The 13,593-nt window shown below is 44.8% G+C and overlaps 28 non-coding genes across 28 annotated transcripts; all 28 read right to left on the bottom strand.

Annotated features, from left to right (window-relative positions):
- Positions 1-240: 240 nt before the first annotated feature.
- LOC134110248 (5S ribosomal RNA) lies at positions 241-359 on the bottom strand. Its single transcript, XR_009943633.1, has one exon. It is a non-coding gene; the product is annotated as a 5S ribosomal RNA (ribosomal RNA).
- Positions 360-698: 339 nt separating this feature from the next.
- On the bottom strand, positions 699-817 carry LOC134110247 (5S ribosomal RNA). The gene has a single exon (XR_009943632.1). It is a non-coding gene; the product is annotated as a 5S ribosomal RNA (ribosomal RNA).
- A 339-nt stretch (positions 818-1,156) lies between these two features.
- Positions 1,157-1,275, bottom strand: LOC134110161 (5S ribosomal RNA). The gene has a single exon (XR_009943555.1). It is a non-coding gene; the product is annotated as a 5S ribosomal RNA (ribosomal RNA).
- Positions 1,276-1,669: 394 nt separating this feature from the next.
- LOC134110246 (5S ribosomal RNA) lies at positions 1,670-1,788 on the bottom strand. The gene has a single exon (XR_009943631.1). It is a non-coding gene; the product is annotated as a 5S ribosomal RNA (ribosomal RNA).
- A 339-nt stretch (positions 1,789-2,127) lies between these two features.
- On the bottom strand, positions 2,128-2,246 carry LOC134109895 (5S ribosomal RNA). The gene has a single exon (XR_009943290.1). It is a non-coding gene; the product is annotated as a 5S ribosomal RNA (ribosomal RNA).
- Positions 2,247-2,640: 394 nt separating this feature from the next.
- On the bottom strand, positions 2,641-2,759 carry LOC134110245 (5S ribosomal RNA). The gene has a single exon (XR_009943630.1). It is a non-coding gene; the product is annotated as a 5S ribosomal RNA (ribosomal RNA).
- Positions 2,760-3,098: 339 nt separating this feature from the next.
- On the bottom strand, positions 3,099-3,217 carry LOC134110073 (5S ribosomal RNA). Its single transcript, XR_009943467.1, has one exon. It is a non-coding gene; the product is annotated as a 5S ribosomal RNA (ribosomal RNA).
- A 339-nt stretch (positions 3,218-3,556) lies between these two features.
- LOC134109894 (5S ribosomal RNA) lies at positions 3,557-3,675 on the bottom strand. The gene has a single exon (XR_009943289.1). It is a non-coding gene; the product is annotated as a 5S ribosomal RNA (ribosomal RNA).
- A 394-nt stretch (positions 3,676-4,069) lies between these two features.
- LOC134110244 (5S ribosomal RNA) lies at positions 4,070-4,188 on the bottom strand. Its single transcript, XR_009943629.1, has one exon. It is a non-coding gene; the product is annotated as a 5S ribosomal RNA (ribosomal RNA).
- Positions 4,189-4,527: 339 nt separating this feature from the next.
- Positions 4,528-4,646, bottom strand: LOC134110243 (5S ribosomal RNA). The gene has a single exon (XR_009943628.1). It is a non-coding gene; the product is annotated as a 5S ribosomal RNA (ribosomal RNA).
- A 339-nt stretch (positions 4,647-4,985) lies between these two features.
- Positions 4,986-5,104, bottom strand: LOC134110160 (5S ribosomal RNA). The gene has a single exon (XR_009943554.1). It is a non-coding gene; the product is annotated as a 5S ribosomal RNA (ribosomal RNA).
- A 394-nt stretch (positions 5,105-5,498) lies between these two features.
- LOC134110242 (5S ribosomal RNA) lies at positions 5,499-5,617 on the bottom strand. The gene has a single exon (XR_009943627.1). It is a non-coding gene; the product is annotated as a 5S ribosomal RNA (ribosomal RNA).
- A 339-nt stretch (positions 5,618-5,956) lies between these two features.
- Positions 5,957-6,075, bottom strand: LOC134110241 (5S ribosomal RNA). Its single transcript, XR_009943626.1, has one exon. It is a non-coding gene; the product is annotated as a 5S ribosomal RNA (ribosomal RNA).
- Positions 6,076-6,469: 394 nt separating this feature from the next.
- Positions 6,470-6,588, bottom strand: LOC134110239 (5S ribosomal RNA). The gene has a single exon (XR_009943623.1). It is a non-coding gene; the product is annotated as a 5S ribosomal RNA (ribosomal RNA).
- A 339-nt stretch (positions 6,589-6,927) lies between these two features.
- LOC134110159 (5S ribosomal RNA) lies at positions 6,928-7,046 on the bottom strand. The gene has a single exon (XR_009943553.1). It is a non-coding gene; the product is annotated as a 5S ribosomal RNA (ribosomal RNA).
- Positions 7,047-7,440: 394 nt separating this feature from the next.
- On the bottom strand, positions 7,441-7,559 carry LOC134110238 (5S ribosomal RNA). Its single transcript, XR_009943622.1, has one exon. It is a non-coding gene; the product is annotated as a 5S ribosomal RNA (ribosomal RNA).
- A 339-nt stretch (positions 7,560-7,898) lies between these two features.
- LOC134109893 (5S ribosomal RNA) lies at positions 7,899-8,017 on the bottom strand. Its single transcript, XR_009943288.1, has one exon. It is a non-coding gene; the product is annotated as a 5S ribosomal RNA (ribosomal RNA).
- A 394-nt stretch (positions 8,018-8,411) lies between these two features.
- Positions 8,412-8,530, bottom strand: LOC134110237 (5S ribosomal RNA). The gene has a single exon (XR_009943621.1). It is a non-coding gene; the product is annotated as a 5S ribosomal RNA (ribosomal RNA).
- Positions 8,531-8,869: 339 nt separating this feature from the next.
- Positions 8,870-8,988, bottom strand: LOC134110072 (5S ribosomal RNA). The gene has a single exon (XR_009943466.1). It is a non-coding gene; the product is annotated as a 5S ribosomal RNA (ribosomal RNA).
- A 339-nt stretch (positions 8,989-9,327) lies between these two features.
- LOC134109892 (5S ribosomal RNA) lies at positions 9,328-9,446 on the bottom strand. Its single transcript, XR_009943287.1, has one exon. It is a non-coding gene; the product is annotated as a 5S ribosomal RNA (ribosomal RNA).
- A 394-nt stretch (positions 9,447-9,840) lies between these two features.
- On the bottom strand, positions 9,841-9,959 carry LOC134110236 (5S ribosomal RNA). The gene has a single exon (XR_009943620.1). It is a non-coding gene; the product is annotated as a 5S ribosomal RNA (ribosomal RNA).
- A 339-nt stretch (positions 9,960-10,298) lies between these two features.
- LOC134110235 (5S ribosomal RNA) lies at positions 10,299-10,417 on the bottom strand. Its single transcript, XR_009943619.1, has one exon. It is a non-coding gene; the product is annotated as a 5S ribosomal RNA (ribosomal RNA).
- A 339-nt stretch (positions 10,418-10,756) lies between these two features.
- LOC134110157 (5S ribosomal RNA) lies at positions 10,757-10,875 on the bottom strand. The gene has a single exon (XR_009943551.1). It is a non-coding gene; the product is annotated as a 5S ribosomal RNA (ribosomal RNA).
- A 394-nt stretch (positions 10,876-11,269) lies between these two features.
- Positions 11,270-11,388, bottom strand: LOC134110234 (5S ribosomal RNA). Its single transcript, XR_009943618.1, has one exon. It is a non-coding gene; the product is annotated as a 5S ribosomal RNA (ribosomal RNA).
- Positions 11,389-11,727: 339 nt separating this feature from the next.
- On the bottom strand, positions 11,728-11,846 carry LOC134110233 (5S ribosomal RNA). The gene has a single exon (XR_009943617.1). It is a non-coding gene; the product is annotated as a 5S ribosomal RNA (ribosomal RNA).
- Positions 11,847-12,240: 394 nt separating this feature from the next.
- LOC134110232 (5S ribosomal RNA) lies at positions 12,241-12,359 on the bottom strand. The gene has a single exon (XR_009943616.1). It is a non-coding gene; the product is annotated as a 5S ribosomal RNA (ribosomal RNA).
- Positions 12,360-12,698: 339 nt separating this feature from the next.
- LOC134110143 (5S ribosomal RNA) lies at positions 12,699-12,817 on the bottom strand. The gene has a single exon (XR_009943537.1). It is a non-coding gene; the product is annotated as a 5S ribosomal RNA (ribosomal RNA).
- Positions 12,818-13,211: 394 nt separating this feature from the next.
- LOC134110231 (5S ribosomal RNA) lies at positions 13,212-13,330 on the bottom strand. Its single transcript, XR_009943615.1, has one exon. It is a non-coding gene; the product is annotated as a 5S ribosomal RNA (ribosomal RNA).
- Positions 13,331-13,593: the final 263 nt, after the last annotated feature.

The following is a 13,593-nucleotide window of genomic DNA, read 5'->3' as shown; positions in this document are numbered from 1 at the left end:
GTTAGCACCTGTATTTCAACGGCTAAATTACAAACAAAAGTATGCCAATTGTTAAATGTTGATCAACACTAATTTAGCAACCATGAAACGGAATCATGTTTGATAATATTGTCTAAATGCCTTTCATATCCAACGTTAAAACAACAATAAACATGCATCTCTTCAACAATGTGATATACTTTTTGTAATTTGTAGGTGTACAATCTGCGGCGCTCTGCAGCTTTCAGAGAGAAGTGAAAAAGCTTACGGCACCTGGGATTCCCAGGCGGTCTTCCATCCAGGTACTAACCAGGCCCTGCTCTGCTTAGCTTCCGAGATCAGACGAGATCGGGCGGAACCAGAGAGGTATGGCCGTAAGCTGCTTTTTATCTTTTTCCTAATCCTTTATAATGCGTCAAAAAATTATGTCACGCCTGCCGTTGGCATCTTTGTGTGGGTTAAATAAGGGTATGCAAAGAAGGCTGTGACATCCTATGGCGAAAATTGGATGGACTAGAGAAGACCCGCCCAGGAGTCCCAGCCAATCGGTGGATGGCCATTGCAGTCCCCGCCACCTCAAATGGCCTGACGATGGTATGGACGTAAGCCACCTTTCATCTTCTTCCTATTGCATCTCTTCTACAATGTGATCAACTTTTTACAATTGTGTAGGTGTACAAGCTACGGCGCTGGGCGGCTTTCAGAGAGAGAAGTGAAAAAGCTTACGGCACCTGGGATTCCCAGGCGGTCTTCCATCCAGGTACTAACCAGGCCCTGCTCTGCTTAGCTTCCGAGATCAGACGAGATCGGGCGGAACCAGAGAGGTATGGCCGTAAGCTGCTTTTTATCTTTTTCCTAATCCTTTATAATGCGTCAAAAAATTATGTCACGCCTGCCGTTGGCATCTTTGTGTGGGTTAAATAAGGGTATGCAAAGAAGGCTGTGACATCCTATGGCGAAAATTGGATGGACTAGAGAAGACCCGCCCAGGAGTCCCAGCCAATCGGTGGATGGCCATTGCAGTCCCCGCCACCTCAAATGGCCTGACGATGGTATGGACGTAAGCCACCTTTCATCTTCTTCCTATTGCATCTCTTCTACAATGTGATCAACTTTTTACAATTGTGTAGGTGTACAAGCTACGGCGCTGGGCGGCTTTCAGAGAGAGAAGTGAAAAAGCTTACGGCACCTGGGATTCCCAGGCGGTCTTCCATTCAGGTACTAACCAGGCCCTGCTCTGCTTAGCTTCCGAGATCAGACGAGATTGGGCGGAACCAGAGAGGTATGGCCGTAAGCTGCTTTTCATCTTTTTCCTAATCCTTTAAAACGTGTCAAAGATAATCAGAAGTTTCTTTTTCTAAAATTGAAGCAGTTCTTAGCATTGGCAAGAGAGGTTCCAAAAGCCTGAAGGTAACTTTACTTTTCTTCACTGGCAATTCTAACATGTTTGGTTAGCACCTGTATTTCAACGGCTAAATTACAAACAAAAGTATGCCAATTGTTAAATGTTCATCAACACTAATTTAGCAACCATGAAACGGAATCATGTTTGATAATATTGTCTAAATGCCTTTCATATCCAACGTTAAAACAACAATAAACATGCATCTCTTCAACAATGTGATATACTTTTTGTAATTTGTAGGTGTACAATCTGCGGCGCTCTGCAGCTTTCAGAGAGAAGTGAAAAAGCTTACGGCACCTGGGATTCCCAGGCGGTCTTCCATCCAGGTACTAACCAGGCCCTGCTCTGCTTAGCTTCCGAGATCAGACGAGATCGGGCGGAACCAGAGAGGTATGGCCGTAAGCTGCTTTTTATCTTTTTCCTAATCCTTTATAATGCGTCAAAAAATTATGTCACGCCTGCCGTTGGCATCTTTGTGTGGGTTAAATAAGGGTATGCAAAGAAGGCTGTGACATCCTATGGCGAAAATTGGATGGACTAGAGAAGACCCGCCCAGGAGTCCCAGCCAATCGGTGGATGGCCATTGCAGTCCCCGCCACCTCAAATGGCCTGACGATGGTATGGACGTAAGCCACCTTTCATCTTCTTCCTATTGCATCTCTTCTACAATGTGATCAACTTTTTACAATTGTGTAGGTGTACAAGCTACGGCGCTGGGCGGCTTTCAGAGAGAGAAGTGAAAAAGCTTACGGCACCTGGGATTCCCAGGCGGTCTTCCATTCAGGTACTAACCAGGCCCTGCTCTGCTTAGCTTCCGAGATCAGACGAGATCGGGCGGAACCAGAGAGGTATGGCCGTAAGCTGCTTTTCATCTTTTTCCTAATCCTTTAAAACGTGTCAAAGATAATCAGAAGTTTCTTTTTCTAAAATTGAAGCAGTTCTTAGCATTGGCAAGAGAGGTTCCTAAAACCTAAAGGGAACTTTACTTTTCTTCTTTGGTAAATCTAACATGTTTGGTTAGCACCTGTATTTCAACGGCTAAATTACAAACAAAAGTATGCCAATTGTTAAATGTTGATCAACACTAATTTAGCAACCATGAAACGGAATCATGTTTGATAATATTGTCTAAATGCCTTTCATATCCAACGTTAAAACAACAATAAACATGCATCTCTTCAACAATGTGATATACTTTTTGTAATTTGTAGGTGTACAATCTGCGGCGCTCTGCAGCTTTCAGAGAGAAGTGAAAAAGCTTACGGCACCTGGGATTCCCAGGCGGTCTTCCATCCAGGTACTAACCAGGCCCTGCTCTGCTTAGCTTCCGAGATCAGACGAGATCGGGCGGAACCAGAGAGGTATGGCCGTAAGCTGCTTTTTATCTTTTTCCTAATCCTTTATAATGCGTCAAAAAATTATGTCACGCCTGCCGTTGGCATCTTTGTGTGGGTTAAATAAGGGTATGCAAAGAAGGCTGTGACATCCTATGGCGAAAATTGGATGGACTAGAGAAGACCCGCCCAGGAGTCCCAGCCAATCGGTGGATGGCCATTGCAGTCCCCGCCACCTCAAATGGCCTGACGATGGTATGGACGTAAGCCACCTTTCATCTTCTTCCTATTGCATCTCTTCTACAATGTGATCAACTTTTTACAATTGTGTAGGTGTACAAGCTACGGCGCTGGGCGGCTTTCAGAGAGAGAAGTGAAAAAGCTTACAGCACCTGGGATTCCCAGGCGGTCTTCCATCCAGGTACTAACCAGGCCCTGCTCTGCTTAGCTTCCGAGATCAGACGAGATCGGGCGGAAGCAGAGAGGTATGGCCGTGAGCTGCTTTTTATCTTTTTCCTAATCCTTTATAATGCGTCAAAAAATTATGTCACGCCTGCCGTTGGCATCTTTGTGTGGGTTAAATAAGGGTATGCAAAGAAGGCTGTGACATCCTATGGCGAAAATTGGATGGACTCGAGAAGACCCGCCCAGGAGTCCCAGCCAATCGGTGGATGGCCATTGCAGTCCCCGCCACCTCAAATGGCCTGACGATGGTATGGACGTAAGCCACCTTTCATCTTCTTCCTATTGCATCTCTTCTACAATGTGATCAACTTTTTACAATTGTGTAGGTGTACAAGCTACGGCGCTGGGCGGCTTTCAGAGAGAGAAGTGAAAAAGCTTACGGCACCTGGGATTCCCAGGCGGTCTTCCATTCAGGTACTAACCAGGCCCTGCTCTGCTTAGCTTCCGAGATCAGACGAGATCGGGCGGAACCAGAGAGGTATGGCCGTAAGCTGCTTTTCATCTTTTTCCTAATCCTTTAAAACGTGTCAAAGATAATCAGAAGTTTCTTTTTCTAAAATTGAAGCAGTTCTTAGCATTGGCAAGAGAGGTTCCTAAAACCTAAAGGGAACTTTACTTTTCTTCTTTGGTAAATCTAACATGTTTGGTTAGCACCTGTATTTCAACGGCTAAATTACAAACAAAAGTATGCCAATTGTTAAATGTTGATCAACACTAATTTAGCAACCATGAAACGGAATCATGTTTGATAATATTGTCTAAATGCCTTTCATATCCAACGTTAAAACAACAATAAACATGCATCTCTTCAACAATGTGATATACTTTTTGTAATTTGTAGGTGTACAATCTGCGGCGCTCTGCAGCTTTCAGAGAGAAGTGAAAAAGCTTACGGCACCTGGGATTCCCAGGCGGTCTTCCATCCAGGTACTAACCAGGCCCTGCTCTGCTTAGCTTCCGAGATCAGACGAGATCGGGCGGAACCAGAGAGGTATGGCCGTAAGCTGCTTTTTATCTTTTTCCTAATCCTTTATAATGCGTCAAAAAATTATGTCACGCCTGCCGTTGGCATCTTTGTGTGGGTTAAATAAGGGTATGCAAAGAAGGCTGTGACATCCTATGGCGAAAATTGGATGGACTAGAGAAGACCCGCCCAGGAGTCCCAGCCAATCGGTGGATGGCCATTGCAGTCCCCGCCACCTCAAATGGCCTGACGATGGTATGGACGTAAGCCACCTTTCATCTTCTTCCTATTGCATCTCTTCTACAATGTGATCAACTTTTTACAATTGTGTAGGTGTACAAGCTACGGCGCTGGGCGGCTTTCAGAGAGAGAAGTGAAAAAGCTTACGGCACCTGGGATTCCCAGGCGGTCTTCCATCCAGGTACTAACCAGGCCCTGCTCTGCTTAGCTTCCGAGATCAGACGAGATCGGGCGGAACCAGAGAGGTATGGCCGTAAGCTGCTTTTTATCTTTTTCCTAATCCTTTATAATGCGTCAAAAAATTATGTCACGCCTGCCGTTGGCATCTTTGTGTGGGTTAAATAAGGGTATGCAAAGAAGGCTGTGACATCCTATGGCGAAAATTGGATGGACTAGAGAAGACCCGCCCAGGAGTCCCAGCCAATCGGTGGATGGCCATTGCAGTCCCCGCCACCTCAAATGGCCTGACGATGGTATGGACGTAAGCCACCTTTCATCTTCTTCCTATTGCATCTCTTCTACAATGTGATCAACTTTTTACAATTGTGTAGGTGTACAAGCTACGGCGCTGGGCGGCTTTCAGAGAGAGAAGTGAAAAAGCTTACGGCACCTGGGATTCCCAGGCGGTCTTCCATTCAGGTACTAACCAGGCCCTGCTCTGCTTAGCTTCCGAGATCAGACGAGATTGGGCGGAACCAGAGAGGTATGGCCGTAAGCTGCTTTTCATCTTTTTCCTAATCCTTTAAAACGTGTCAAAGATAATCAGAAGTTTCTTTTTCTAAAATTGAAGCAGTTCTTAGCATTGGCAAGAGAGGTTCCTAAAGCCTGAAGGTAACTTTACTTTTCTTCACTGGCAATTCTAACATGTTTGGTTAGCACCTGTATTTCAACGGCTAAATTACAAACAAAAGTATGCCAATTGTTAAATGTTCATCAACACTAATTTAGCAACCATGAAACGGAATCATGTTTGATAATATTGTCTAAATGCCTTTCATATCCAACGTTAAAACAACAATAAACATGCATCTCTTCAACAATGTGATATACTTTTTGTAATTTGTAGGTGTACAATCTGCGGCGCTCTGCAGCTTTCAGAGAGAAGTGAAAAAGCTTACGGCACCTGGGATTCCCAGGCGGTCTTCCATCCAGGTACTAACCAGGCCCTGCTCTGCTTAGCTTCCGAGATCAGACGAGATCGGGCGGAACCAGAGAGGTATGGCCGTAAGCTGCTTTTTATCTTTTTCCTAATCCTTTATAATGCGTCAAAAAATTATGTCACGCCTGCCGTTGGCATCTTTGTGTGGGTTAAATAAGGGTATGCAAAGAAGGCTGTGACATCCTATGGCGAAAATTGGATGGACTAGAGAAGACCCGCCCAGGAGTCCCAGCCAATCGGTGGATGGCCATTGCAGTCCCCGCCACCTCAAATGGCCTGACGATGGTATGGACGTAAGCCACCTTTCATCTTCTTCCTATTGCATCTCTTCTACAATGTGATCAACTTTTTACAATTGTGTAGGTGTACAAGCTACGGCGCTGGGCGGCTTTCAGAGAGAGAAGTGAAAAAGCTTACGGCACCTGGGATTCCCAGGCGGTCTTCCATCCAGGTACTAACCAGGCCCTGCTCTGCTTAGCTTCCGAGATCAGACGAGATCGGGCGGAACCAGAGAGGTATGGCCGTAAGCTGCTTTTCATCTTTTTCCTAATCCTTTAAAACGTGTCAAAGATAATCAGAAGTTTCTTTTTCTAAAATTGAAGCAGTTCTTAGCATTGGCAAGCGAGGTTCCTAAAACCTGAAGGTAACTTTACTTTTCTTCACTGGCAATTCTAACATGTTTGGTTAGCACCTGTATTTCAACGGCTAAATTACAAACAAAAGTATGCCAATTGTTAAATGTTCATCAACACTAATTTAGCAACCATGAAACGGAATCATGTTTGATAATATTGTCTAAATGCCTTTCATATCCAACGTTAAAACAACAATAAACATGCATCTCTTCAACAATGTGATATACTTTTTGTAATTTGTAGGTGTACAATCTGCGGCGCTCTGCAGCTTTCAGAGAGAAGTGAAAAAGCTTACGGCACCTGGGATTCCCAGGCGGTCTTCCATCCAGGTACTAACCAGGCCCTGCTCTGCTTAGCTTCCGAGATCAGACGAGATCGGGCGGAACCAGAGAGGTATGGCCGTAAGCTGCTTTTTATCTTTTTCCTAATCCTTTATAATGCGTCAAAAAATTATGTCACGCCTGCCGTTGGCATCTTTGTGTGGGTTAAATAAGGGTATGCAAAGAAGGCTGTGACATCCTATGGCGAAAATTGGATGGACTAGAGAAGACCCGCCCAGGAGTCCCAGCCAATCGGTGGATGGCCATTGCAGTCCCCGCCACCTCAAATGGCCTGACGATGGTATGGACGTAAGCCACCTTTCATCTTCTTCCTATTGCATCTCTTCTACAATGTGATCAACTTTTTACAATTGTGTAGGTGTACAAGCTACGGCGCTGGGCGGCTTTCAGAGAGAGAAGTGAAAAAGCTTACGGCACCTGGGATTCCCAGGCGGTCTTCCATTCAGGTACTAACCAGGCCCTGCTCTGCTTAGCTTCCGAGATCAGACGAGATTGGGCGGAACCAGAGAGGTATGGCCGTAAGCTGCTTTTCATCTTTTTCCTAATCCTTTAAAACGTGTCAAAGATAATCAGAAGTTTCTTTTTCTAAAATTGAAGCAGTTCTTAGCATTGGCAAGAGAGGTTCCAAAAGCCTGAAGGTAACTTTACTTTTCTTCACTGGCAATTCTAACATGTTTGGTTAGCACCTGTATTTCAACGGCTAAATTACAAACAAAAGTATGCCAATTGTTAAATGTTCATCAACACTAATTTAGCAACCATGAAACGGAATCATGTTTGATAATATTGTCTAAATGCCTTTCATATCCAACGTTAAAACAACAATAAACATGCATCTCTTCAACAATGTGATATACTTTTTGTAATTTGTAGGTGTACAATCTGCGGCGCTCTGCAGCTTTCAGAGAGAAGTGAAAAAGCTTACGGCACCTGGGATTCCCAGGCGGTCTTCCATCCAGGTACTAACCAGGCCCTGCTCTGCTTAGCTTCCGAGATCAGACGAGATCGGGCGGAACCAGAGAGGTATGGCCGTAAGCTGCTTTTTATCTTTTTCCTAATCCTTTATAATGCGTCAAAAAATTATGTCACGCCTGCCGTTGGCATCTTTGTGTGGGTTAAATAAGGGTATGCAAAGAAGGCTGTGACATCCTATGGCGAAAATTGGATGGACTAGAGAAGACCCGCCCAGGAGTCCCAGCCAATCGGTGGATGGCCATTGCAGTCCCCGCCACCTCAAATGGCCTGACGATGGTATGGACGTAAGCCACCTTTCATCTTCTTCCTATTGCATCTCTTCTACAATGTGATCAACTTTTTACAATTGTGTAGGTGTACAAGCTACGGCGCTGGGCGGCTTTCAGAGAGAGAAGTGAAAAAGCTTACGGCACCTGGGATTCCCAGGCGGTCTTCCATTCAGGTACTAACCAGGCCCTGCTCTGCTTAGCTTCCGAGATCAGACGAGATCGGGCGGAACCAGAGAGGTATGGCCGTAAGCTGCTTTTCATCTTTTTCCTAATCCTTTAAAACGTGTCAAAGATAATCAGAAGTTTCTTTTTCTAAAATTGAAGCAGTTCTTAGCATTGGCAAGAGAGGTTCCTAAAACCTAAAGGGAACTTTACTTTTCTTCTTTGGTAAATCTAACATGTTTGGTTAGCACCTGTATTTCAACGGCTAAATTACAAACAAAAGTATGCCAATTGTTAAATGTTGATCAACACTAATTTAGCAACCATGAAACGGAATCATGTTTGATAATATTGTCTAAATGCCTTTCATATCCAACGTTAAAACAACAATAAACATGCATCTCTTCAACAATGTGATATACTTTTTGTAATTTGTAGGTGTACAATCTGCGGCGCTCTGCAGCTTTCAGAGAGAAGTGAAAAAGCTTACGGCACCTGGGATTCCCAGGCGGTCTTCCATCCAGGTACTAACCAGGCCCTGCTCTGCTTAGCTTCCGAGATCAGACGAGATCGGGCGGAACCAGAGAGGTATGGCCGTAAGCTGCTTTTTATCTTTTTCCTAATCCTTTATAATGCGTCAAAAAATTATGTCACGCCTGCCGTTGGCATCTTTGTGTGGGTTAAATAAGGGTATGCAAAGAAGGCTGTGACATCCTATGGCGAAAATTGGATGGACTAGAGAAGACCCGCCCAGGAGTCCCAGCCAATCGGTGGATGGCCATTGCAGTCCCCGCCACCTCAAATGGCCTGACGATGGTATGGACGTAAGCCACCTTTCATCTTCTTCCTATTGCATCTCTTCTACAATGTGATCAACTTTTTACAATTGTGTAGGTGTACAAGCTACGGCGCTGGGCGGCTTTCAGAGAGAGAAGTGAAAAAGCTTACAGCACCTGGGATTCCCAGGCGGTCTTCCATCCAGGTACTAACCAGGCCCTGCTCTGCTTAGCTTCCGAGATCAGACGAGATCGGGCGGAAGCAGAGAGGTATGGCCGTGAGCTGCTTTTTATCTTTTTCCTAATCCTTTATAATGCGTCAAAAAATTATGTCACGCCTGCCGTTGGCATCTTTGTGTGGGTTAAATAAGGGTATGCAAAGAAGGCTGTGACATCCTATGGCGAAAATTGGATGGACTCGAGAAGACCCGCCCAGGAGTCCCAGCCAATCGGTGGATGGCCATTGCAGTCCCCGCCACCTCAAATGGCCTGACGATGGTATGGACGTAAGCCACCTTTCATCTTCTTCCTATTGCATCTCTTCTACAATGTGATCAACTTTTTACAATTGTGTAGGTGTACAAGCTACGGCGCTGGGCGGCTTTCAGAGAGAGAAGTGAAAAAGCTTACGGCACCTGGGATTCCCAGGCGGTCTTCCATTCAGGTACTAACCAGGCCCTGCTCTGCTTAGCTTCCGAGATCAGACGAGATCGGGCGGAACCAGAGAGGTATGGCCGTAAGCTGCTTTTCATCTTTTTCCTAATCCTTTAAAACGTGTCAAAGATAATCAGAAGTTTCTTTTTCTAAAATTGAAGCAGTTCTTAGCATTGGCAAGAGAGGTTCCTAAAACCTAAAGGGAACTTTACTTTTCTTCTTTGGTAAATCTAACATGTTTGGTTAGCACCTGTATTTCAACGGCTAAATTACAAACAAAAGTATGCCAATTGTTAAATGTTGATCAACACTAATTTAGCAACCATGAAACGGAATCATGTTTGATAATATTGTCTAAATGCCTTTCATATCCAACGTTAAAACAACAATAAACATGCATCTCTTCAACAATGTGATATACTTTTTGTAATTTGTAGGTGTACAATCTGCGGCGCTCTGCAGCTTTCAGAGAGAAGTGAAAAAGCTTACGGCACCTGGGATTCCCAGGCGGTCTTCCATCCAGGTACTAACCAGGCCCTGCTCTGCTTAGCTTCCGAGATCAGACGAGATCGGGCGGAACCAGAGAGGTATGGCCGTAAGCTGCTTTTTATCTTTTTCCTAATCCTTTATAATGCGTCAAAAAATTATGTCACGCCTGCCGTTGGCATCTTTGTGTGGGTTAAATAAGGGTATGCAAAGAAGGCTGTGACATCCTATGGCGAAAATTGGATGGACTAGAGAAGACCCGCCCAGGAGTCCCAGCCAATCGGTGGATGGCCATTGCAGTCCCCGCCACCTCAAATGGCCTGACGATGGTATGGACGTAAGCCACCTTTCATCTTCTTCCTATTGCATCTCTTCTACAATGTGATCAACTTTTTACAATTGTGTAGGTGTACAAGCTACGGCGCTGGGCGGCTTTCAGAGAGAGAAGTGAAAAAGCTTACGGCACCTGGGATTCCCAGGCGGTCTTCCATCCAGGTACTAACCAGGCCCTGCTCTGCTTAGCTTCCGAGATCAGACGAGATCGGGCGGAACCAGAGAGGTATGGCCGTAAGCTGCTTTTTATCTTTTTCCTAATCCTTTATAATGCGTCAAAAAATTATGTCACGCCTGCCGTTGGCATCTTTGTGTGGGTTAAATAAGGGTATGCAAAGAAGGCTGTGACATCCTATGGCGAAAATTGGATGGACTAGAGAAGACCCGCCCAGGAGTCCCAGCCAATCGGTGGATGGCCATTGCAGTCCCCGCCACCTCAAATGGCCTGACGATGGTATGGACGTAAGCCACCTTTCATCTTCTTCCTATTGCATCTCTTCTACAATGTGATCAACTTTTTACAATTGTGTAGGTGTACAAGCTACGGCGCTGGGCGGCTTTCAGAGAGAGAAGTGAAAAAGCTTACGGCACCTGGGATTCCCAGGCGGTCTTCCATTCAGGTACTAACCAGGCCCTGCTCTGCTTAGCTTCCGAGATCAGACGAGATTGGGCGGAACCAGAGAGGTATGGCCGTAAGCTGCTTTTCATCTTTTTCCTAATCCTTTAAAACGTGTCAAAGATAATCAGAAGTTTCTTTTTCTAAAATTGAAGCAGTTCTTAGCATTGGCAAGAGAGGTTCCTAAAGCCTGAAGGTAACTTTACTTTTCTTCACTGGCAATTCTAACATGTTTGGTTAGCACCTGTATTTCAACGGCTAAATTACAAACAAAAGTATGCCAATTGTTAAATGTTCATCAACACTAATTTAGCAACCATGAAACGGAATCATGTTTGATAATATTGTCTAAATGCCTTTCATATCCAACGTTAAAACAACAATAAACATGCATCTCTTCAACAATGTGATATACTTTTTGTAATTTGTAGGTGTACAATCTGCGGCGCTCTGCAGCTTTCAGAGAGAAGTGAAAAAGCTTACGGCACCTGGGATTCCCAGGCGGTCTTCCATCCAGGTACTAACCAGGCCCTGCTCTGCTTAGCTTCCGAGATCAGACGAGATCGGGCGGAACCAGAGAGGTATGGCCGTAAGCTGCTTTTTATCTTTTTCCTAATCCTTTATAATGCGTCAAAAAATTATGTCACGCCTGCCGTTGGCATCTTTGTGTGGGTTAAATAAGGGTATGCAAAGAAGGCTGTGACATCCTATGGCGAAAATTGGATGGACTAGAGAAGACCCGCCCAGGAGTCCCAGCCAATCGGTGGATGGCCATTGCAGTCCCCGCCACCTCAAATGGCCTGACGATGGTATGGACGTAAGCCACCTTTCATCTTCTTCCTATTGCATCTCTTCTACAATGTGATCAACTTTTTACAATTGTGTAGGTGTACAAGCTACGGCGCTGGGCGGCTTTCAGAGAGAGAAGTGAAAAAGCTTACGGCACCTGGGATTCCCAGGCGGTCTTCCATCCAGGTACTAACCAGGCCCTGCTCTGCTTAGCTTCCGAGATCAGACGAGATCGGGCGGAACCAGAGAGGTATGGCCGTAAGCTGCTTTTCATCTTTTTCCTAATCCTTTAAAACGTGTCAAAGATAATCAGAAGTTTCTTTTTCTAAAATTGAAGCAGTTCTTAGCATTGGCAAGCGAGGTTCCTAAAACCTGAAGGTAACTTTACTTTTCTTCACTGGCAATTCTAACATGTTTGGTTAGCACCTGTATTTCAACGGCTAAATTACAAACAAAAGTATGCCAATTGTTAAATGTTCATCAACACTAATTTAGCAACCATGAAACGGAATCATGTTTGATAATATTGTCTAAATGCCTTTCATATCCAACGTTAAAACAACAATAAACATGCATCTCTTCAACAATGTGATATACTTTTTGTAATTTGTAGGTGTACAATCTGCGGCGCTCTGCAGCTTTCAGAGAGAAGTGAAAAAGCTTACGGCACCTGGGATTCCCAGGCGGTCTTCCATCCAGGTACTAACCAGGCCCTGCTCTGCTTAGCTTCCGAGATCAGACGAGATCGGGCGGAACCAGAGAGGTATGGCCGTAAGCTGCTTTTTATCTTTTTCCTAATCCTTTATAATGCGTCAAAAAATTATGTCACGCCTGCCGTTGGCATCTTTGTGTGGGTTAAATAAGGGTATGCAAAGAAGGCTGTGACATCCTATGGCGAAAATTGGATGGACTAGAGAAGACCCGCCCAGGAGTCCCAGCCAATCGGTGGATGGCCATTGCAGTCCCCGTCACCTCAAATGGCCTGACGATGGTATGGACGTAAGCCACCTTTCATCTTCTTCCTATTGCATCTCTTCTACAATGTGATCAACTTTTTACAATTGTGTAGGTGTACAAGCTACGGCGCTGGGCGGCTTTCAGAGAGAGAAGTGAAAAAGCTTACGGCACCTGGGATTCCCAGGCGGTCTTCCATTCAGGTACTAACCAGGCCCTGCTCTGCTTAGCTTCCGAGATTAGACGAGATCGGGCGGAACCAGAGAGGTATGGCCGTAAGCTGCTTTTCATCTTTTTCCTAATCCTTTAAAACGTGTCAAAGATAATCAGAAGTTTCTTTTTCTAAAATTGAAGCAGTTCTTAGCATTGGCAAGAGAGGTTCCTAAAACCTAAAGGGAACTTTACTTTTCTTCTTTGGTAAATCTAACATGTTTGGTTAGCACCTGTATTTCAACGGCTAAATTACAAACAAAAGTATGCCAATTGTTAAATGTTGATCAACACTAATTTAGCAACCATGAAACGGAATCATGTTTGATAATATTGTCTAAATGCCTTTCATATCCAACGTTAAAACAACAATAAACATGCATCTCTTCAACAATGTGACATACTTTTTGTAATTTGTAGGTGTACAATCTGCGGCGCTCTGCAGCTTTCAGAGAGAAGTGAAAAAGCTTACGGCACCTGGGATTCCCAGGCGGTCTTCCATCCAGGTACTAACCAGGCCCTGCTCTGCTTAGCTTCCGAGATCAGACGAGATCGGGCGGAACCAGAGAGGTATGGCCGTAAGCTGCTTTTTATCTTTTTCCTAATCCTTTATAATGCGTCAAAAAATTATGTCACGCCTGCCGTTGGCATCTTTGTGTGGGTTAAATAAGGGTATGCAAAGAAGGCTGTGACATCCTATGGCGAAAATTGGATGGACTAGAGAAGACCCGCCCAGGAGTCCCAGCCAATCGGTGGATGGCCATTGCAGTCCCCGCCACCTCAAATGGCCTGACGATGGTATGGACGTAAGCCACCTTTCATCTTCTTCCTATTGCATCTCTTCTAC

Source organism: Pungitius pungitius, unplaced genomic scaffold, assembly GCF_949316345.1.
Source record: "Pungitius pungitius unplaced genomic scaffold, fPunPun2.1 scaffold_37, whole genome shotgun sequence".
NCBI classification, from domain to species: domain Eukaryota; kingdom Metazoa; phylum Chordata; class Actinopteri; order Perciformes; family Gasterosteidae; genus Pungitius; species Pungitius pungitius.
The sequence above is the reverse complement of the archived record's forward strand: the minus strand, read 5'-3'. Positions and strand labels throughout refer to the sequence as shown.